Source organism: Dendropsophus ebraccatus, chromosome 7 (assembly GCF_027789765.1).
Source record: "Dendropsophus ebraccatus isolate aDenEbr1 chromosome 7, aDenEbr1.pat, whole genome shotgun sequence".
In the NCBI taxonomy this organism is placed as follows: Eukaryota; Metazoa; Chordata; class Amphibia; order Anura; family Hylidae; genus Dendropsophus; species Dendropsophus ebraccatus.
In genome coordinates, this window is record NC_091460.1 from 128,968,370 (window position 1) to 128,990,760 (window position 22,391).

The 22,391-nt window shown below is 45.3% G+C and overlaps 1 protein-coding gene and 1 long non-coding RNA gene across 3 annotated transcripts in view; one reads left to right on the top strand and one right to left on the bottom strand.

Moving 5' to 3' along the window:
* MYOZ2 (myozenin 2) overlaps positions 1-6,117 on the bottom strand; it is a 68,204-nt gene extending 62,087 nt beyond the window's left edge. Inside the window, exon 1 of one of the 2 annotated variants that reach the window (XM_069978449.1) lies at positions 6,085-6,117. The gene's annotated coding sequence lies outside the window, so the exon portion shown is untranslated. Of the gene's footprint in view, positions 1-4,519; positions 4,733-6,084 lie in introns of those variants that run through there. The other variant, XM_069978448.1, reaches the window with a different exon arrangement.
* Positions 1-22,391, top strand: part of LOC138797802 (uncharacterized) — a 131,503-nt gene that overhangs the window by 75,993 nt on the left and 33,119 nt on the right. The gene's annotated exons all lie outside the window — the stretch shown is intronic.

The following is a 22,391-nucleotide window of genomic DNA, read 5'->3' on the forward strand; positions in this document are numbered from 1 at the left end:
CACACTGCAGTACATAAGGGGTTAAGCAGAAGGACACATGCTCTTACCTTCTCCCCTGGGCCCCCCTCCTGCACAGGCCCCATAGCAACTGCCTACCCTACCTCTATGGTAGCTACCCCACTGTATGTCATGGTGCTTGTTCCATTTAAAAGTAATATTTAGCCACCTGTACTTACTACTGCATAAAGGCTTCACTTCCTGGATAACATGGTGATGTCACGACCCGACTCCCAGAGCTGTGCGGGCTGTGGCTGCTGGAGAGGATGATGGCAGAGGGATGCTCAGTGTCCCTCCAGCACTCTGCGTCCCTCAGTTTCCTCCTGCCATCATCCTCTCCAGCAGCCACAGCCCGCACAGCTCTGGGAGTCGGGTCGTGACATCACCATTTTATCCAGGAAGTGACATCACCATGTTATCCAGGAAGTGAAGTCTTAATGCATGGGAAAAAGTACTTTATGTGCATTTCCCGTAATAAGTGTATATTGGGGATTTGTAAAACTTTTGGGGGGCAATACAATACTTTAATTAAAAAAAATTTCTGGACTTTTCCTTTAAAGCGAATGCACCTGATGGTACATTCACTTTAAGCTGGCTATGCACATCAGATAAATGTCGGCCTAACCCATCTACCTCTTGAAACATCTAATGTGCATGGCAGCCTCCCAGCTCCCCCCCCCCGTGACAACTGCCTGATCCTTTCAGGAAGATAAGGTGTCTCCGGAGGAGTCTGGCAGAGACTCATGTCCTCACCTTCATTAAAAACACATGTAAGCTCATTTTGTCAATCGACAAAATAGCTGCCTGCAGAACAAGCAACAGCTATTTAAAGTGTATGGCCGGCTTTATACAGGATGAAAATACAATGTCATATAGATTTCAAGAATACCTCGATGTGGACTAATGTCTTACAGTCTACTACACATCAGCTGTGCTTATAGGGCCAATAACTCTATCTTCATCCATGGGAGTTAATGGGTGCTGTATTGTACAACGCAGAGGTTAAAAAACTTTTTGCATTATTTGAGGCAGAAGGCAATGAGCAGGAAAATGTCCCTTTAAAACAATTGTTTTCATTCAATAATAGAGCACATCTGTCCTCATGTTACCATCTAAATATTACCCACCCTGCAGATGTTCAGGAAATGAGTGTCAGAATTTTGGACAAAAATAGAACGGTTGGATTGTTCAGCACTCCAAAGTACTCAACTGACTCTATTCTATGGATATTCGGCATTCTGCAGACATTATATGAGATGAGTTTAGCGTTTTATATCTACAAAAAAAAAATATAAGTAACACAACAATCCACATTGACATCCTGCAATCTGTCCATTGCCTTGTTAGAATTCCTAGTAAATTGGGCTAACTTTACACTGCATTTGGTCTACCTGGTACCACTGAACATATAGCCAGATGTATGGAACTGCAAGTATCTACAGTTGCATCCATCTGGAGTGCACTACTTTTTGCAAAGTTCTGAACAAAGATGGCGGACACACAGCTAAAAAGCAAAAAAATATTGTTTTTTCACCTGTCCTCGCTCCCCAGTGTCCTTCTCCAAGTCTCCGGTGTCTGTAGCCGCCTCCAACCTGCTTAGCCAATCACTTACTGAGACGGGACAGTGCTACAGCCAGTGATTGGCTGAGTGGGCTGTCACTCTTGTCTCCACAGTGACAGTCTGCTCAGCCAATCACTGGCTGTGGCGCTGTCCCGTCTAAGTCAGTGATTGGCTGAACAGGATTCTGGTGGCTGCAGGGGACACTGGAGAGGAAGGACACCAGAGGAGCGCAAACAGGTAAGTATAGATGATTGAATTTTTTGAGTAACACTAAAAAAGTTAAAAAAAAGAAAGTGGTCAAGCCAGCTCAGAGCTTGCATAGATTTCAATAACAATTTACCGGCATAAATTGTTGTAAATGCGACGCACGCAGAGGACACACGCCCTCTGCATGTGGCTCCACCCACTGCCCCGCCTTCTCCACACCTATATGTCTAGAGCAGTGCAAAAGGCAAATATTCACATAGTTTTCATCTTTTCTGTCCACAAACAAGCGCTTTGAGCATTGAACGACTGTTATCAGGGCCGCGTCTGCTACTTCACTCTCCACCCTGCATGTGATTCTGCAATAAACAGACTATGACCAGCCAAACGGTGAGTGCCGTGCACTTTATTCTCTATGTTTGTGGGTAGGGCACACAGCAGAAACTTTCCCTACAATGACCTACAGTGAGGATTCAAAATGTCAATTTATGTCAAAGGGCAAGGTAAAAGCCGCATCAAATCTGTACCGTAGCATTTCCATAACAAAATCTGTGTGGATTCTGGTGAATTTGCTTAGGATTTTTCTGCAGCAAATCAGTCTAGTGTGCATTTACCCCAAGGTTTATGGACATGACATCAGGAGATGTGTCTAGTTTATGGCAACATTGATACATATTATGAATAGTTAACATGAAGATAATTAGGAGATATGATGATGTCTATTAAAGGGAACCTGTCACCAAGAAAATTCTAACTAATCTATAGACATCATGTTATAGAGCAGGAAGAACTGAGCAGATTGATACATATCTTTGTGGAAAAATATTTTCCATAACTTGTGACTTTTTGATTGAAATCCCTGATCATCCTGTGAAAGGAGTCCTGGGAACAGTCATTGGACTCCTTAACATAGAAAGATCAGATATTTCAAACAAAAAATTCCAAGTTATATTGAATCTTTTTCCATAAAGATATATATCAATCTGCTCAGCTCCTTCTGCTGTATAACATGATGTCTATAGGTTAGGTAGCATTTTCATGGTAACAGGTTCCCTTTAAGCATTGCAGGGGTTCCTCTTGTTTATTTGTTCGGCATTAAGCTGCTGTTTCAGTTGTTACATCACATTATATGGTACACGGCTCAGCCATTGCACATTGGAAAAGGAAGGCTTTGTATTCCTGTTCTAACAAACATGACTCACGCGTTACATTTGTGCAGCCTCTGGAAAATAACAGCTGAATCCAATATAGTCACCAAAATACAAAGCAAAAAAAAAAAACAAAAAAAAAAACTGTGGGCGTTCATCATTGTGATATTACGCATCATGGAATATTGATACGTACAGTGTGTGTGTGGTCTCACAAGCTACTCTTATCACGGAGGAGAAGGCATAGCACATGGACCAGGCAGTAAGGAGTTAATGAATTAATTCCAGGACTGGAATAAACTATAAACATCTTATTCTCAATCCTGCTGAAAACCAAAGTATTTTGCTACTTTCCTTAATCACGTGACCTGTAGCGTTTCATAAATAGAACCTGGTAGTCCTATTTAGAGCAAGTAACCAAAGTGGTTGCTTGGCAACATAATCTTCATAACTGGCCGAGTTCGTAAGAACTTATAGAAAGCATCAAAATCGCAGAGGTCTGCCCGCCATGCAAATTCACCGAGATTAAGACTTGATTTGTTTTGCTTTTTTTTTTTTACCTAAGCCTATTACAGGACGGCCACAATAATACTGTACCTACATACCAGCCATTTACTTTACGGGGCAGATCTACAAGTGTGTAAAAAAAATAATAACTAGACTAGTGGATAGGTCGGAAAAGGATGATGGTTCTGATGATGATGATGATGAATCTTCTGACAATGCCAATAATAATGTGATTGTAGTAATAGTATATAACGTTACATCCGCTTCCTTGATCATCGCAAAGGGTTAAATAGATTTCTTTTGTATTTAATAACCTTCCAATGCATTTATAGGCTATGTAGGCTATGCTCCCATTTAATTTTTTTTTTTTTTTAACATGAAAAACGTCCGTCTTTTGATAAAGACGGACGTTTTGATGATCATTAAGGCAATGTTCCCACACAGTATTTTTGCAACCAAAACCAGGAATAGATTGAAAACACAGAAAGACTATGGCCACACACTGCTGAAATTGAGTGGATGGCCGTCATTTAACGTCAAATAACGGCCACTATTTCAAAATAACGGTAATTATTTGACATTAAATGGCGGCCGTCCATTCAATTTCAACAGTGTGTGAACATATCCTTTCTGTGTTTTTTTTTAATCCACTCCTGGTTTTGGTTGCAAAATACTGAGCAAAAATACTGTTTGAGAACAACGTTGTTGTCTAAAGACGTCCGTTTTTCACGTAACACAAAAAATAACATGTGGGAACATAGCCTAAAAACGTCCATTTTTATCTAAAGACGTCCGTTTTTCACGTAACACAAAAAAAACATGTGGCAACATAGTCTAAAAACGTCCATTTTTATCTAAAGATGGCCGTTTTCACGTAACAAAAAAGAAAAAAGGTTAAATCTATTAGAAATCTAAAGATAAAGTTTTTCACGTAAAAAAGATATTGTGGGAGCATAGCCGTACTTATAACCACAACCGAGCAACTACAAGTCTTCTGCCATACAACCACACCAGTTAGAACCATAACTCTTTGTCCATCACTGTAAGATCCCAATACATTGTGCAGAACAATAGAAGTAAAAGTTAAGGTAATGCTTCCTACCTGCGTCTTTGCTGATGGAGACCAACCAGGCTCTTTCAATGGATTGCTCCTACTGCGCTACAAGTGTGAATGACCTTCCTACTCCTGGACTGACTTTCCATGCATAGTAACTGGTATGGAAGTAAACCGGGGGGTCTCAAGCACTCTACAAAGCCTGGCATCTCAATGACATCAGCCGGCTAAATATAGATTTAACACTCCTGCCTCTATATAACTTAGCATGAATGAAGACGGAACGTAAAATTTATTGACTTTTAAAAATGTTTTTTTTTTTAATTCATTTGATATCATGTACAGAAATAGATAGGAGTGGCGGGGGTCAGATTCTGGCATCCCATGGGTAACAGGAAAGATCAGAGTGTTTTTCTGTAATAGACTGGTGGCACTCTGCTATAACAATGTGCTGTGGTGTCACATGGTATTTCTCACTTTGGAGGTCATCTGTCAAATCTTTTTTTTTTTTTTTTTTTTTCTTGTAATGCGAACTGCACTTGTGTTCTGGCAGTGCCTTCTGCTCTGTAGCCCATAAATAATCCTGCAACATGCTTTTGTGCTTGACATTAACTCTTTCAATGGAACCTAAACAGGTCTGACACCTGCAGGTTTAGAGTATAAATTTTGTTCTGTATATCTGAACGAGGTGCTTTTTTGCAACATGGGCATGGAGTTTTACAAACCCTATTAAAGGCCTGTTCACACTACGGAATCGGCACCGAAATTCCGTGCTAAACCCCACCTGCCTTCTATCTGTTTGAATGGGAGGGCTTGTGCGTGCCTCCACTCTCTGCACCTCTCCGCTCAGACATGTCAATTCTATGAGCGGAGAGGCACAGAAAGCTGAGGCATGCACAAGTCCTCCCATTCAAACAAATAAAAGGAAGTATTTGGTACCGAAATTCCGTGCGGAACCCCCTTCCGATTCCGTAGTGTGAACAGGTCCTACGATTTGCAGAACAATGTAGACATTTCTGCAGCAATATTGTTTCATTACATCTTCATTCAATTGGTTTAAAGGGGTATTCCAAGAAAAATGAACTTGAAATCTATCCACAGGATAGGGGTCAAGTAAGAGATCACTGGGGGTCCGACCTCTGAACCCCCTAGTGATCTCTGTATCTGGCACCCAACTTCTGTGTTATGAATAGAACCGCAGGTACTGCACATGACCCGCGGCTCTATTCATTCCTATGGAGGTCCCAGAGAGAGCCGAGTAAACCATAAGAGCGCTTACTCAGCTCTCTCCGCCACCATTAGAAATGAATAGAGCCGCGGATCTTGTGCCGTACCCTCGGCTCTATTCATAACAGTCGGACCTCCGTGATCAAAAAAGACCCTGTGGGTAGGGGACAAGTTAATTTTTCTTAGAATGCCCCTTTAACTCTCAATTTGATTTGTTGAACTTTTTGGTGATTGATATCTGGAGAAGAACTTACACTTATAGACAGGTAAAGAATACTCATCAGTTCCCTTATATACTCATAGAGGCGGTGTGACAACTAAAATAAAAAAATAAAAATAAAACCAACAATAGGCAAAGTAATATGAAAATAAAATCCAATACTCACCAGTTAAATCCCCTGCCATTACAGAGCCAATACTCTGGTGATCTACTGCCAGGCTTTGTATCTTTCCTAGAAGTGATGACATGTTGTACCGGAATGTGACGGCTGCAGCCAATCACTGGTCTTACTGGTCACGAGTCGTACTTACTGGTCAGTGACCGCCAAGGTCACTGATTAGTGTGAAGCTACAGTAAACAAAGAATAACATTTCCTACTGCCAGTTTTAGTTTTCAAATCCCTGGACCATCCTTTATGAACAACCTTACAGCCATATACAGTAATACCTCTTTTCTCAAACTTAATCGGTTCTGGAAGGCTGTTCCAGAACTGAGCAGTTCGAGAGCCGAGCTGTGTGTTCCCATAGGGCCAGGTCCACAGAGTGTAAAGACTATGAGTAGGTAGCGGTGGATCGGGCACCACTACTTACTGTAAAGGAGCAGGGATACCCATTATAATGATGGGAATCCCTGCTCTAAACAGGTGCAGGGAACACCTGTTAACAGCGGGGATTCCCATCCTTATGGCAGGAATCCCCACTCCATTACAGAGGCAAAGAGAAAGGCAGGAGCAGGCGGCTTGAACTCGCCACGCCACCCTTCCTTCTCCCCGCTGTGGGGAACAGATCCTCCAGCCTGCCCTAGCTTCCTGGACCCTTCACCAGCCGCCCGCTCCTGCCTCTCTGTCTCTGCTGCGGGGAACACCCACTTGGAGCAGGGATTCCCCTCATGATAACCTTGGTATTTCCAAACACCTTAATAACTGTTAGCTGAACAATAGATCCACTGACAGTTGTCTCCCCTGATTTTGTTTGATGTGGGGTGTACTGAGCAAAACTTCAAGGGGAAATTTTGTTTGAATACCGAAGGTGTTCAGTAACCTAGGTACAGCATCGGACTGGACCACCGGGTGCTACATAGAGGAGGGCCATATACTATAGAGGATGCACAGAGGGGGGCATCTACTATAGGGGGACTACACAGAGGGGGGCTGTCTAGGAGATGCACATGGGGCCATCTATATGGAGGACTGAACAAGTGGCCATCTATAAGGTGGCTACACAGAGGGGAGCATATGCTATAAGGGGATCACATAGAGTCAGTTTACCCACTAAACGAGGGTGTAAAGGGGCCAATACAGATGTGCAGTTTGTAGAGAGATGAGGATGGTGCCAGAGTGAGGAGTCTAATATGTCTGTCTGGCAGATTCTATGGTTTCGTGGCTCAAAGAAGTTCTCACAATAGCCCAGGGCAGATGGAGAAGAACATGAAAAGAAAAGAACTCTGATTAGAGAAGACGCCCCCTGTGAGTCACTTAATATAACTGCACTGTAATGTATATGGTGTACAGAACCTGTGTAGAGCTGGGTCTACCTCTATATGACTGTTTGAGGTGATAGTGATCTTTGTCTGGTGGATCTTATTCAGTAGCAGTGTTGGTGTTAGTCAGTATGTGGTGGTATTATTTGTTACTTGTAATCCGCTACTGTGTTTTATTGGATTTAGTATACAGGATTTGGTCAGGAACAATATGGAATTGATGGAAGTGGTTGTGGTGTGGCGGTAATATTCACCCCTTGTATGGTGGTATTATTGGTAATATTGGTCTCAGTATACAGGATTTGGTCAGTAATCTTGGTCTTGTTATGGTACCTTGGTTTAAGAGTAACCTGGTTTAAGAGCGTTTTGGTTTAAGAGCATTGCTTTGGGTTAAGAGCTCCCTGAACTGGGTCGGAGCGCATGTGGGGGAGGGGCATGGTCTGCATAGCGGGGTCTACAGTGCTGTACTCTGACCCAGAAAGTCTCGCTCACCTTCCAAATCATGGTAGATCCACTTCAGGCTGGGGCTTACATCAGGGGACAGGACAGTGGAGGTAATCTCTTCATAGCTGTAACCCCTCTCTCCTGGACAGAGAGTGCTGCATGTGCCCACATCTGTCCTGCTCATTCCCTCATGCTCCCTGCAGTCTCTGTCCGCCCTTGTGTTTCCCATCCTCTCCATTACTGTACAGTAACTTATAATATCACATATTCTGCTTCTGAATGTGTTTCATCTGTTTTACATGTTATTTCTAATAATAAATCATTATTTTTGGGGTGTGGAACCAATTGTCTGCATTTCTATGATTTCTTATGGGAAAATTTGCTTTGGTTTAAGAGTGATTTGCATTACAAGCACAGTGCTGGAACGAATTATGCTCGTAATCCAAGGCACCACTGTATATATATATATATATATATATATATATATACCAATAGCATTGCTTGGTCAAGGCCCAAGTTGACAGTCTGCAGCCTTCAGGATATGGGAGTTGTAGTACAATAAGGAGACGATCCTCTGATAACTGGTGCTGTAGAGAGATGTATTGCTGGACCTTCAGGGCTGCTGGTTGTGTGGGGGTGGTGGGGGCAGAGGGAGAGCTGGGGTGGGGGCAGAAGGAGAGCTGGGGTGTGGGCTGGGGCAGAGGGAGAGGTGGGGGCAGAGGGAGAGGTGGGGTGGGGGCTGGGGCTGAGGGAGAGCTGGGGTGGGTGCAGAGGGAGAGCTGGGGTGGGGGCAGAGGGAGAGTTGGGGTGGGGGCAGAGGGAGAGGTGGGGGCAGAGGGAGAGCTGGGGTGGGTGCAGAGGGAGAGGTGGGGGCTGGGGCAGAGGGAGAGCTGGGGTGGGGGCTGGGGCAGAGGGAGAGCTGGGGTGGGGGTGGGTGCAGAGGGAGAGGTGGGGGCTGGGGCAGAGGGAGAGCTGGGGGCAGAGGGAGAAGTGAGGTGGGGCAGTGGGAGAGCTGGGGTGCAGAGGGAGAGCTGGGGTGGGGGTGGGGCAGAGGGAGAGCTGGGGTGGGGGCAGAGGGAGAGGTGGGGTGGGGGCAGAGGGAGAGGTGGGGTGGGGGCTGAGGGAGAGGTGGGGTGGGGGCTGGGGCAGAGGGAGAGGTGGGGTGGGGGCTGGGGCAGAGGGAGAGGTGGCGGCAGAGGGAGAGGTGGGGTGGGGGCTGGGGCAGAGGGAGAGCTGGGGTGGGTGCAGAGGGAGAGCTGGGGTGGGGGCTGGGGCAGAGGGAGAGGTGGGGGCAGAGGGAGAGGTGGGGTGGGGGCTGGGGCAGAGGGAGAGCTGGGGTGGGTGTAGAGGGAGAGCTGGGGTGGGGGCTGGGGCAGAGGTGGGGGCAGAGGGAGAGGTGGGGTGGGGGCTGGGGCAGAGGGAGAGGTGGGGGTGTGGGCAGAGGGAGAGGTGGGGTGGGGGCTGGGGCAGAGGGAGAGGTGGGGGTGGGGGCAGAGGGAGAGGTGGGGTGGGGGCTGGGGCAGAGGGAGAGCTGGGGTGGGTGTAGAGGGAGAGCTGGGGTGGGGGCTGGGGCAGAGGTGAGGGCAGAGGGAGAGGTGGGGTGGGGGTGGGTGCAAAGGGAGAGCTGGGGTGGGGGTGGGTGCAGAGGGACAGGTGGGGGCTGGGGTAGAGGGAGAGCTGGGGTGGTGGTGGGTGCAGAGGGACAGGTGAGGGCTGGGGTAGAGGGAGAGCTGGGGTGGTGGTGGGTGCAGAGGGAGAGCTGGGGTGGGGGCTGGGGCAGAGGGAGAGCTGGGGGGGGGGCGACTGGGGCAGAGGGAGAGCTGGGGTAAGGGCTGGGGCAGAGGGAGAGCTGGGAAGGAGACTGGAGCAGGCTGGGCAGAGAGACCGGCCCAGGGACACACCTGGCATCTCCTCCCTGAGAACACAGGCTCCCCTCCTGGTCTCGTGCACCTGAGGTCCCTGGTGTCCGGAGGCGGCAGCCGCTGAAGGAGCTACGTTCGGTGCTGGAGTTGCAGTTGCTGGAGATGTACAGCAAGATAGAGGGGCGCAGTGCAGACCCCCGATCCCGCTGTACATCTCCATCAACTGCAACTCCAGCACCGAACGTAGCTCCTTCAGCGGCTGCCGCCTCCTCCTCCTCCGGACACCTGGGACCTCCGGTACACGAGATCAGGAGGGGAGCCGTTGTACCGGGCTGAAGGCAGACTGTTATGGAGGAAAGCTGCTGGTCGGGTGAGGTGACGTGTAATGCGCGGGAGGGACGGCTGCTGTCCCACCTTGGGGGGGGGGATACTATTAGCACCCACCATGGAAGATTTACCTTGGGGGCCGGGGCCCCCGGCCGCCCCGGGCCCCATAGCGACGGCGCACCCTGCCCCCATGATAGCTACGCCAGTGCTCTTCAGTCTGACACAGTGCTCTTTGCTGCCAACTCTGTCCATGTCAGGAACTGTCCAGAGTAGTAGCAAATCCCCCATAGAAAACCTCATCTGCTCTCCAGACTAGAAAGAATACACCACTGCCTGCGGGACATACAGCAGCTGATAAGTACTGGAATTTTTAATAGAAGTAAATTACAAATCTCTGCTACTTTCTGGCACTAGTTAATTTAAAAGATTTTTTTTTTTTTTGCCAACTACCCCTTTAACAAACCCACTGACTGTTTTCCTGTTTATTTATCGTTTATGTGCTTGTTCCTGAGTGTCACAGTGGTTTTGGTGCAAAGAAAAACCTAAAAAAATCTTTAAAAATGTGTTTTTGTGTTAAATTGTTTTGTTAATAATATATATAGCCCCCCCTCTCTCCCTTCTCTTTGGTGGTAAGGGTGGGTCAGGCAGGTAAAGGGGGCAGGGTGGGACGGGGGTAAGGGAATAAGTAATATTGTTATAGTTACTTTTGTATGATGCAAGATGTATTTTTTGGTATAATAAAAATGTGAACAGAAAAAAAATGCCATATTTTGATTGGTGGGGGTTGAGGTTCTGAGACCCCCACCAATTGCCAAAACAAATAGGCAGCAGCGCTCAGCAGTCTCAGTACCCAGACCCCCACCGATCAAAACATCTGACTTGTTGCTATGACATGTTAAAAGTTTTAATGAAGGATTAGCACCCTTTAATTAAAATGAGGAATACCTGCCAAAAATGAAGAATTGGCAGACTAATGTACTGTGAGATCCAAAAGCTTCATTGATTCACGTGCCAAAAGCAATACTTATATATATTACATAAGTATATAGAGAGACATTGAGACCCCAATTGAGCCCTTATCCATAATGCAGGGCTATTATTATTGTATTGGATTTTGTTGCTATATTTGTATGGATCAGATTTTCGTGCTCATTGTGATAAATTGGGATTTGTGGTTCAGATTGAGATCACACCGTTCTTGGACCAATACTAAGGGTACTATTAGATGGGCCGATAGGGGCCCAATAACAAGGGGCCCAAGATTGGCGCTCGTTTACTGGGCCTATTACACTGCCCAATAATCGTTTAACAAGGGCTGCATGGACATCGTTACCGATGTCCTTGCAGCCCTTGCTTAAACTGTATACTTTACCTATCCACGCTCCAGGGCTGCTCCTGCGCTCTGCTTCTCCCCAGGTCCTGCACGCTCCAGCTTCAGAGCGGCCTGTCAGCTGACAGGCCGCTAAGCCAATCACAGGCTGCTGCGGTCCTGTGATTGGCTGAGCGGCCTGTCAGCTCAGACAGGACGCTCTGAAGCTAGAGCGCGTGGGACCCGGGGAGAAGCGGACCGCAGGAGCAGCCCTGGAGCGTGGATAGGTAATGTATATCGCCAGTCGCCGGCTGATCGTTGTCATCGGCTGATCGTTGTATTTATTACACGGAGCGATTTATCAAATATGGTGCAAAGTGAAACTGGCTCAGTTGCCCCTAGCAACCAATCAGATTCCACCTTTCATTTCTGTGAGGAATGAAAGGTGGAATCTGATTGGTTGCTAGGGGCAACTGAGCATATAGTATATATAAAGTATATAATGAGACCCTTCATCAGGCTGGAAAAAAAAGATACAGATAATTTGGGATGGTAAGGGATGGGAGGCGTGGTGCAAGGCTAGCTGGGGAATAACAGTATATCTAGCAAAGTAGTGGTCCCAGCAGCTAGGTGGTCTGGCTGAACACTGTATATACTCCTGTAGTCTCTGCACCTTTTTTTTTTTTTAACTGGGGTTCTGCACAATAAAGAATGACCCCACAATACAGTATAATGTGGTGTCTGGGTGCTTGTGTACCCATAATGGTATGTGCAAAAAAAAAAAGTAACGTTTGACCCCGCTTAGGACATCACATCTGAAGCCCCATTTCAGACCAGGAAGCATCAGGAGATTGGAGCAGAGTGATGCAGGCCCCACAGATGGAACCAGGGAGGTAAGTGTACCTCTACACAGAGAGATTTATCTGACAGATTTTTGAAGCCAAAGCCAGGAACATAATATAAACAAAGAACAGGTCATAATGGAAAGGCTGAGATTTCTCAATTTTTTTCAAATCCATTCCTGGCTTTGGCTTCAAAAATCTGTCAGATAAATCTCTGTGTAAAGGCACCTTTAGTTGTTTTCATCCACCCCCTTTGTCTCTCCTTATAGTTGACAGCTTATTGCCTAGGTTTCTGACCACCACTCTCAGTGGCTGTGATGTCACCCATGGTGGTCGGGACCTCGGGAGCGGTAAGTATGCAGCTTTTCTAGTTCCCTAGTAATTCCCTAGTAAGTAATAATGAATAGAAAGGAAGGTGTGTACTATATGCATATTTTTGTTTGATTATATCTATCTATCTATATTCAATCATTCATTTATTTTTATGTGACTCCCCACCTGTCAGCTTTGCTAGGTAGAGTAGGAAAAAGTCAACAAATGTTAGAGAATTGAATGACAGCTTCATTGTGTGGCAAGCTTTAGGATTCTTTGTTCCTTTAGTCAACTTTTATTTTCTTCCTTTGTGAATGCACTTCTGCAGTTACTATGTGTTCACTTTCATTAAGAAATTGTATGATGCGGGCTGATTTTGTAAAAGAGTATTTCCCCATTTTCATGTATCTATTTCTAATCAATACCACTTATAATATGACAATTGGGTCTTCATTCTGCAGTAAAAATGTAAATGTCTTGGAGATTTAGAGTGCGTTCACATGTACAGGATTTGCAGCAGATCCTGTACATGTGGATGCACCCATAGAATATTTTGTGATAAGTTACTATATTAACATGAAACTAACTGCAGAATCGTACATACAGACCTGCTGGTATGTAACTGTAGGCGTTTGGATGCTGATTCTGTGGTGACGCAACACAGATACTTGAGAAGAGAAGAATACTTGTGCCTGTGTTTTGACATTTGTCGCTGTAAACTACCTTCTGCCCTGCAGTGTAGGAGTACCTGTCCTTCATGGGTGACACAATCCCCAGTCCTGGTTACCTGAGTTGAGCAAAGAGTCTAAGCGTGTCCCAGTGTCACCTGCGCTGCGAGATAGAGTACATAGGCCTTGGATACGGCTGCTTTGCTCTATCCGGGTCATTTCCTCTGCTTTAGGATACTGCCCTGCACTATATAGAGAGGTTCACAGCATGGGTTGAGGTGTTCTCTGACTTGTCCTCCTTTAAGTGTTTAGCACTGCATCTTGATTATAAGTGTAGCTTTAAGAAAGAAAGTCTCTACATTCTCCATACGTGTGTCAACCACTACCACCACTAGACTAGACTAGACTGACTCATCCCCTAGGGGTTGTGTTGTGTATGTATGGAGTGCAGGGATAGGCAGAAAAAGAACAGCATCTCTCATTGGCTGGTACAGACCATGTGGTACAAAAACAGTAACCCTTGAATGACTACAACTGTGCAACATACTACAGAACCTTGAACATAACAGTGACATCCTGTGGTAAAACTAGAGAATGCACCTCATTACCACTGAAGGGATAACTTTCGGTGCCTAAAGCACTTAACTGCAAGACACCATAATTCCACAATTCCACACCGCAATTCCATTTTATTGTTCTGTATAATCTATAAAAATCCAAAAATGTAAATGAGTTCCTTTGGTGCACTAGGGGTATTCCCCAGCCCCTCGGTGCATCAGTCTTCCCAGCTGCCAGCCTTTTCTGAGCGTCTTACTTTTTACTTATGTAATGTAGCAGCATCTTATTCCCTCTGCCCAAGATCCCGAGTCAGGACCCAGAAAAGCAGTCGGGAGCACGCTTGAGGAACAGGGTAAGCATGGTATCTTTATTATTTTTATCCATCAAGTACACCCTAAAACACCATCAGCCTAGACAATACACTGGGTGTGCCCCCAAATGTCTCAATAATACCCACTAGGCCTAATACCCACTGTGCACACTTTACCCCCAGGCTGCTTTCCTTACATCAGGGATCCATGGAAAAACTAATCTTTACATGGTATCCTCTTTTACGTATAGTTCTTGCACATAATCAAGCAGGACTAGTACCACATATGATCCACATTAACCACAAGAATAGTTACTATTCATGGCACAGACTAGTTCTTGTTTCCTTTGTTTTCCTCTTTTTCTTACATGAAAGGGGTTGGCCACTTTATAGTAAAATTGCTCAGTATACTGTATTAGTAGGTGTACTCACTGTATATACGGACAGCAGCTCCCTGTGTGTCTCATAGAGCTAAAGTCATACTCCTCTCCTCCAGGCTGTGCTGCCCTGCTCTGTGGTGATTCTGTCCATAAGATGACTGACATGGAGGAGCATGTGACCATGCCCCTCCCCTCAGTGTCCTCTATAGGCATATACAGGCTCAGTGTTGGACACTTGGTTGCACCACATGATCACATGCTCCTCCATGTATGCTTGAGGAAGGCCCCCATCATATTGTAAGGGCAGAAATGCGTTGCTTGTAATAAACACTATTTTTGATATATTAATTCGGCAAGGCTTGATATCTGCTACAGTGAGAAGAAGCTCTCTTTTATCTAGATATTTACCTGTCACCTACGCTGATCCTTAAAGGGAACCTGTCACCCCCCGTACCGGGGTGACAGGTTCCCGACCCCCCGTTAGAGACCCCTATACTTACCTCATCCCGCCGGGTCCCGCTTCTGGATTCGGTCGGGTCCCGGAGATCTCAGCCGCTGCAGCCCGGCGCGCGCGCTGAGAGATGAGTCCAACACCCATAGAGAATGACAGGAGAGTCCAGCGCTCCGTCATTCTCTATGAGCGTTGGACTCATCTGTCAGCGCGCGCGCCGGGCTGCAGCGGCTGAGATCTCCGGGACCCGACCGAATCCAGAAGCGGGACCCGGCGGGATGAGGTAAGTATAGGGGTCTCTAACGGGGGGTCGGGAGCCTGTCACCCCGGCACGGGGGGTGACAGGTTCCCTTTAAGAGGGGTTTGGTCAGTTGATCTCTGCTTAAGATTGTTCTTTCTATTTGTATGCACCACAAGGCGCGTGGTGTCCCCAGAGCTGCAGCAGTGACCTTCCTATTACATGCGCACCATAGTGTTGTGCCTATTTAGCACAACCATCCCAGGTGAGTGGTCACTTGCTTACCCACCCTGTGTCCCCATGCCATTCTTATAATACTACACTATAAGGTGCCCCGGTGTCTTTTTTTCTGTTTCATAGGCATATACAGGCTCAGTGATGGACACTGGGGGCGTGGCATGGTCCATGTCAGCCATCTTATGGACAGAATCACCACAGAGCAGGACAGCCCAGCCTGGAGGAGGGGAGTCTGTTTTTAGCTCTTTGAGGTACACAGGGAGCTGCTGTCAGTATATACAGTGAGTACAGTTACTAATACTGTACACTGAACTATTTTACTATAAAATGGCCAACCCCTTTAACTACAAGAACATACATAAAATAATCACATCAAACCCAATGAGGCCGAACTATAAAAAAAACACTGCTTTCTGATAACAATAGTAACTATTCATCCGCACCTCTCTCAGCGAATATATTGTGTAAACTGAACTTGGTTAGATTTGCTTTTCTGCTCCCTTTCTTGGTATTTCTGGCATTTCTCTGCTGTCTGCTAAACTGTTGACCTTCCTGAATAAAAAATAATGAATATGTATTTTTGAACGCCATGGGTGGTTTGGCTTCAAGGTATTTACGAAAGAAAATGTGAAGGATCGGCCACATGATCTCCTATTATTTTAGAATAAAATTCATCCTGTAATAATGAGTTCTCAGCCTAAAAGCTCGAGGAGCTCGTACAATATGTCCGTCTATATTGTATAAGCCAAGATGTTGACTTTTACCTAATTTTTTTTATTATTCTCTACCTCCTATGGGGACATGGCTCATGCAGTTCACTGTTTTTCAGGAAGAGGAATAAGAACATTTACAGAGCTACAGACCCGGGTATTGTTCTACCACCTTGCTGGGAACTGCACTGGTGTAATCTTGGATTGACATGTGCTACCTTGTTCGTAAACATGGGCATGCTTACTATAAAATATAAAACAGGCTTCAATTCCTTTCGATAGGTGTGCTTCCTCCATGTGTGAGGCTGATAAGCAAATCCGGATCTTTTAACTGTTTTATTCTAATTTAAAAACAATAATGAGATTGAAGTACCTAAAATTTTATTATTCCTTTAGTGTTTCCTTTACATGTTCTCCAGTAGCGGATTATAATAGGTCCTTTTCGGGGCCCTGAGCTCCTGGGGAGCCCATGGCCACCCAAAAAGACTTATACTTTCAGTGGTGTATTGTCTCCTGGCTACAGTTCTGCCATGATTTGCAAAAATTGCTGCTTTTTTTTACCATAGTTTTGCACAAATCAGGGCATCATGACATTATCTATCCTGTACTATGAACACCAGGCTAGTGCTGCCATACAGTAGAGTTGGGGGGCCCAAGCTTGGTAAACAGCCCGGGGCCTATGGTAAAGTTAAAGGGGTGCTCTAGCGTGGGGGCACTTTTTTGGGGGGACCGGGGAGGAGGTGGCTGAAGTAAAAGACGTCCACTTACCTCCCCGGTTCCAGCGGCGGGTCCCGCATCACTGCGCTCTGGTGCCCGGTTCCCGGCCGCTTCCGGGTGTCTGACGCGGGCCCGAGACGTGACGTCTCAGGTCCGCTCAGCTACTCAGTGAAGGAGGCGGGATCCGTTTGAAGTCCGCTCGGATCCCGCCTCCTTCACTGAGTGGCTGAGCGGCCCTGAGACGTAGCATAGCGGGGACCGGAGCGCCGTGATGCAGGGAGGGGAGGTAAGTGGACGTCTTTTATTTCAGCCACCTCCTCCCCGGTCCCCCCAAAAAAGTGCCCCCATGCTGGAGCACCCCTTTAATCCGCCCCTGATGTTCTCAAACTAGTTGGTGCTATGGCAGCTACTGAACAGTTCTCCTAGATCCTCTACAAACAGTTATGCTATCATTGTCTTATTCTGTGTTTCACTTACCGAGTGTAGGGACCGCCAAGCGTAAGGATGGCCTAGTGCAAAGCAAGTAGGCAGGGAGAGTCTTGATCATTGAAACTTGCTTGGAATCATTCACGTATACATTATGGGCCATATTACCTTTGTGCCACTTGAAGACCTTCTTTCTTGCTTCCTTTGATTTTACTAATTTGTGTAAGCGGAGGGCAGGAGAAGACCGGGAGCGTGGAGAAGTAATTTATAGCAGTTTAGGCCAAGGGCTGCACGAACAATACTAACGATATCCATGCAGCCCTTGCTAAACAATCATCGAGCCGGTGCTCGTTTACGTTACTGATGGGGCCGCCATCAGCCCGTCTAATGGAAAGGGAGTGCGGGAGAGCACTTACATTGTCAGAATTAGCCAATCAGGAGATACAGCTGGGGAGTGGATTGCTCTGCTGAGACACGCTGTGATCAATAACTTTTAACATGCATGATGACATGACAAAAGTTATTTTTAATGACAGGTACCCTTTAATTAGTGAGTGCTGAACCAGGATAGGTGGGTGACTTGCCTTAACCCCCTATTACACCGGCCACAGGTTGGAGCAGGGGGAGGGGGGCACGAGGAGCTGCAGGAGGGGCCCATAGGAGCCGATAGGTAATAGCGGTTGTCTGTTGCCACTGTGCCAATTACATTGAGCGACGGCCAGTAGACCATCGTTATCGTTAGAAAAAAAATGTCAACATGTTGAAAGACAAGGATCAGCCGACATGTTCCAACACCGGCTAACCATTACCTTATAACAGTAGCTATTATGCTGCGTTTACACGGAGCGATAATTTGGCCAATCGATCGTTTAACGATTTTGAAGCAACTATTTGGTTTTTATATAACGATCAGCGTTTACACGTTATTGCACGTTATTACACGTTATTGCGATTGTTTTAAGATCGCTTAAGCCCATCTCACACATAGGCTAAATTGGTGAAAGACTGTTTACATGAAGCGATCTGCGAATTTTTAGCGAACGACCAACGATGATTTGAGAACATGTTAAAGGATCAAAATGAACGATTTCTCGCTCGTCGCTTGATCGTTCGCTGTGTTTACACGAGCCGGTTATCGCTCAAATGCGATCGTTTTTGCGAAAATTTGAACGATAATCGTTCAGTGTAAACGCAGAATTACACTGAGCGATTATCGGCTAAATACGGCCGATAATTATAATCGCTTCTTGTAATAGGGACTTTGGACTAGTCTCTGGCTATGTAGCCCCATTCAGAGTAATAAATAATGCAATGTGTTGTGATTCCTTTCTATCATATCCAAAATTATTTGTTCTAGAAAGGGGTGCCCGTACTCACCTGTGCCCTGGTCGCTGGGTAATGAGTTGTCCTCTCTTGGATGAACTAAGCACTGCTCACCAGGAACATCTCACAAGACCTGTTGTATTGGAGATGCTCTGACCCAGTCGTGTAGCCATCACAATTTTTCCCTTGTCAAAGTCTCTCAGATCCTTACATTTGTTCAATGTATTTGCTACCAACAAATCAATTTTAAAGAACTGACTGTTATAAATGTTCTTCACTACTCAGTGGTTTTTATATTATTGCTTACTGATAAAGGGTTATTCCCCTCAAACATAACTTTTCATATGTTACTGCCCCAGGTGAGACTTAACAATTCCTTCCATGCTTGTTATTACCTATTCAGTCTCCTCCCCCCAGTTCTGAGCTGCTGCTTTCTGCTGAGGACACAAAAAACTGTGTGTGAGCTTTTCTCTCCATCTCCCCATCCTCCCTCTCCCTTTAAAGACAGGTGATGTAAACAAGTCCCTATCTGCAACTTAGTAGTTTCTTTGTAATGCCATGATTAATCACAACGAGTTCATCAGTAACCTGACCTCAGATTAATGGTGCGTTTACACAAAGATTTATCTGACAGATTTTGGAAGCCAAAGCCAGGAATGGATTTAAAAACAGGATAGATCCCAGTCTTTCCTTTATGACCTGATCCCTGTGTATAGTCTGTTCTTGGTTTTGGCTTCAAAGATCTGTCAGATAAATCTCTCTGTGTAAACGCACCATTACCCTTGCAGCTTCACAACCAACTGCAAAGTTGCACATACAGCCGGCCAGGCGCTTGTTTACACCAGCTGTCTCAGAAGGGGGGCGGGCCAGAGGGAGAAGGAGAAAAAAGCTCTCACACTTTTTTTTGTGTCTTCAGCAGAAAGCAGCAGCTCAGAACTGGGGAAAGGAGACTAAATAGATATTAATTATAAAAGGAATTGTTAGTCTCACCATGGGCAGCAACATATGAAAAGTTATGTTTGTCTCTTTAATATTTGAACAATGTCCTTGACTGTATAACACTAAGGCTGGGTTCACACTACGCTTCTTCTTTCATCCGTTTTTTTGCAGAAAACGGATGGAAAAAACAGAAGCTTGTGTGTGCAACCATTTTGATCTGTTTTCCATTGAATTCCATTATAAAAAAGAAAACTGATCAAAACGGATCTGTTTTTTTTTTTTAACGTACACAAAAACGTAGTCGACCTCATTTTTGTGTCCATTAAAAAAAATGGATCCGTTTTTTTTATAATGGAATTCAATAGAAAAACACACATGCATCCGTTTTTTTTTTCAAAAAACGGATTAAAAAAACGGATTGCAAAAACGTAGTGTGAACCCAGCCTAACAGTAATGGCTGTCTATTACTTGAAGCCTGTAGCCCCATGTTATCTCATACTATACATACCCCCAGTGCTGACATCATCATCTACAATTTGATATGGCGTCATGCAGGCAGTGGAACAATAGAGAAGCTTCCTTTAATGTTTTACTGGTCTAAGTGGACATGTCTAAAACACCAGCATATGGGCATTTCCTTCTCGTCCACTTGTGACACTATATCCTGCTATTTGACCTTGTCTTCTGCTAATCTCCTGAATTCAGCGCATCTAAAGCAAAACTGTACAGAGAAAGAGATTAAGCGATTATGTAAAAGCCCACATATCAAAACATGAATTGATCTTCTGTTTGTGCTTTGAAGTAACATTTATTGAGTCACATACTTTACATTCTGGGTTTTACAGGTGGTCTTTTATTGTGGACAGTCAATGCATAAAAATTAACAAAAAAGTCCAAAAAAGCAATAACAAGAACAAAAAAAACTAAAGTTAGAGAAGCCTGAAATAATAATATAAGGATGCTTAAGTGATTTACGATAGATCAATGATCCCCAAGTGCTCTGCTCTAATCTCAACAATGCCTATTGTAATAAATGGTACAGTACACGTCCGCAGTGAACAGCTTAAGTAATGACGTCATGCAGGTGCAGGAGGCCGTATATTGCTTTATGTAACCACTGGAGATGTTCCAGGTCCGCTCTATGTTTGTTTTCATTATTGCATTCATTCCATTTTAATTGAAAGGCATTGAGGATTTAAAATGATCATGACAGTAATATTTTATCGTGTTTGTACAGATATTTATTAGGAAGGTACTTTGTCTAAAACATTAGCTAATTCCACTGTAGCTCAGTGGTTAAAGGGGTATTCCACTCAAACATAACTTGTGATATGTTGCTGCCCATAGTGAGACTAACAATTCCTTCCATACTTGTTATTATCTATTCAGTCTCTGTCCCTCAGTTCTGAGCTGCTGCTGTCTGCTGAAGACACAAAAATCTGTGTGTGAGCTTTTCTTTCCGTCTCGCCTTCCTCCCCCCTCCCTTCTGAGACAGCTGATGTAAGCAACTCCCTGACTCGCTTTATCTGCAACATTGTAGCCTCTTTGTAATATTGGAAAGGGTTAATCTGAGGTCAAGTTGCTAATGCTTATTCCTCCCAGCTAGGGATGGTCCGAACCTAGTTCGGGTCGGGTTCGTACAAACCCGAACCCTCGGAAATGATTCCCGCTGTCTGCCCTCTCCGTGGAGAGGGTGGATACAGCGGGAGGACTGCCTGGAAAACTGGGATACAGCCATAACCTAGTTCGGGTCGGGTTCGTACAAACCCGAACCCTCGGAAATGATTCCCGCTGTCTGCCCTCTCCGTGGAGAGGGTGGATACAGCGGGAGGACTGCCTGGAAAACTGGGATACAGCCATAACCATAGGCTGTATCCCAGTTTTCCAGGCGGTCCTCCCGCTGTATTCACCCGCTGCACAGAGCGGGCAGACAGCGGGAATCTGATGCCGAGCGTTCGGGTTCATACGAACCCGAACCTCGGCAGGTTCGGACCATCCCTACTCCCAGCATTACAAAAAAGGTACAATATTGCAGATATAGACAGTCAGGCACTTGTTTACATCAGCTGTGTCAGAAGGGAGGATGGGGAGACAGAGAGAAAGGCTCACACACTGATTTTAGTGTTTTCAGCAGAAAGCAGCAGTTGAGAACTGGGGGAAGGAGACTGGATACATATGGAATTTGGAATGAATTGTTAGTCTCACCATGGGCAGCAACATATCAAAAGTTATGTTTGAGTGGAATAGCCCTTTAACATTGTTGCTTTGCAGCTCTAAACCGAGTGCAACACCTGCGTGGAGAGAGATTTAGAGTTTTCTTTCTATATTTTGTATGTTCTTGCTCTGGATACTCAGATTTTTTCCCACACTAAAAAACACTGCTGAATTTAGGAATTAAATAGTGAGGCTCATTGGGGACAGGAATCAATGTGGGTGAGTGGTGGATTTGGCACATGCTCCCTTTCCTAGACAATGGGGGTCATTTACTAAGGAGTCTAAAGTGTGCGACTATTCTAACGTGGGTTGGTGTTTATTTCTTTCCAGTATATTGTATGTGATATATGGGAAAGTCGCACTGTCATAGTAAATGCATAGTAAAAAGTTGTAAAAAAAGTTGCAAACAAATTCACCTGCTACTGTTGTTGCTATGGTCTGCACCTCCAGTTTTTGGGCACCTTTTTAATGAAAAGTGTAATCATGGTGACCACAGTGGCACAGGGGCAATGTATATTTACATCCATACATACGTGTTCCAATAAAAATCCACAACTGTTTCTCAGAAATGCGAGACATATGTTGAGTGTTTGCATTTGGGGATCATTGTTGACAGCAATGTGTATACATAAATGTATAAATCTAAAACATGCATCTATAAAAGTCATTGCTGCTGCACAAATACGGGTATCTGGCTGGGTTCACACTGTCCGTTTAATGGATCTGT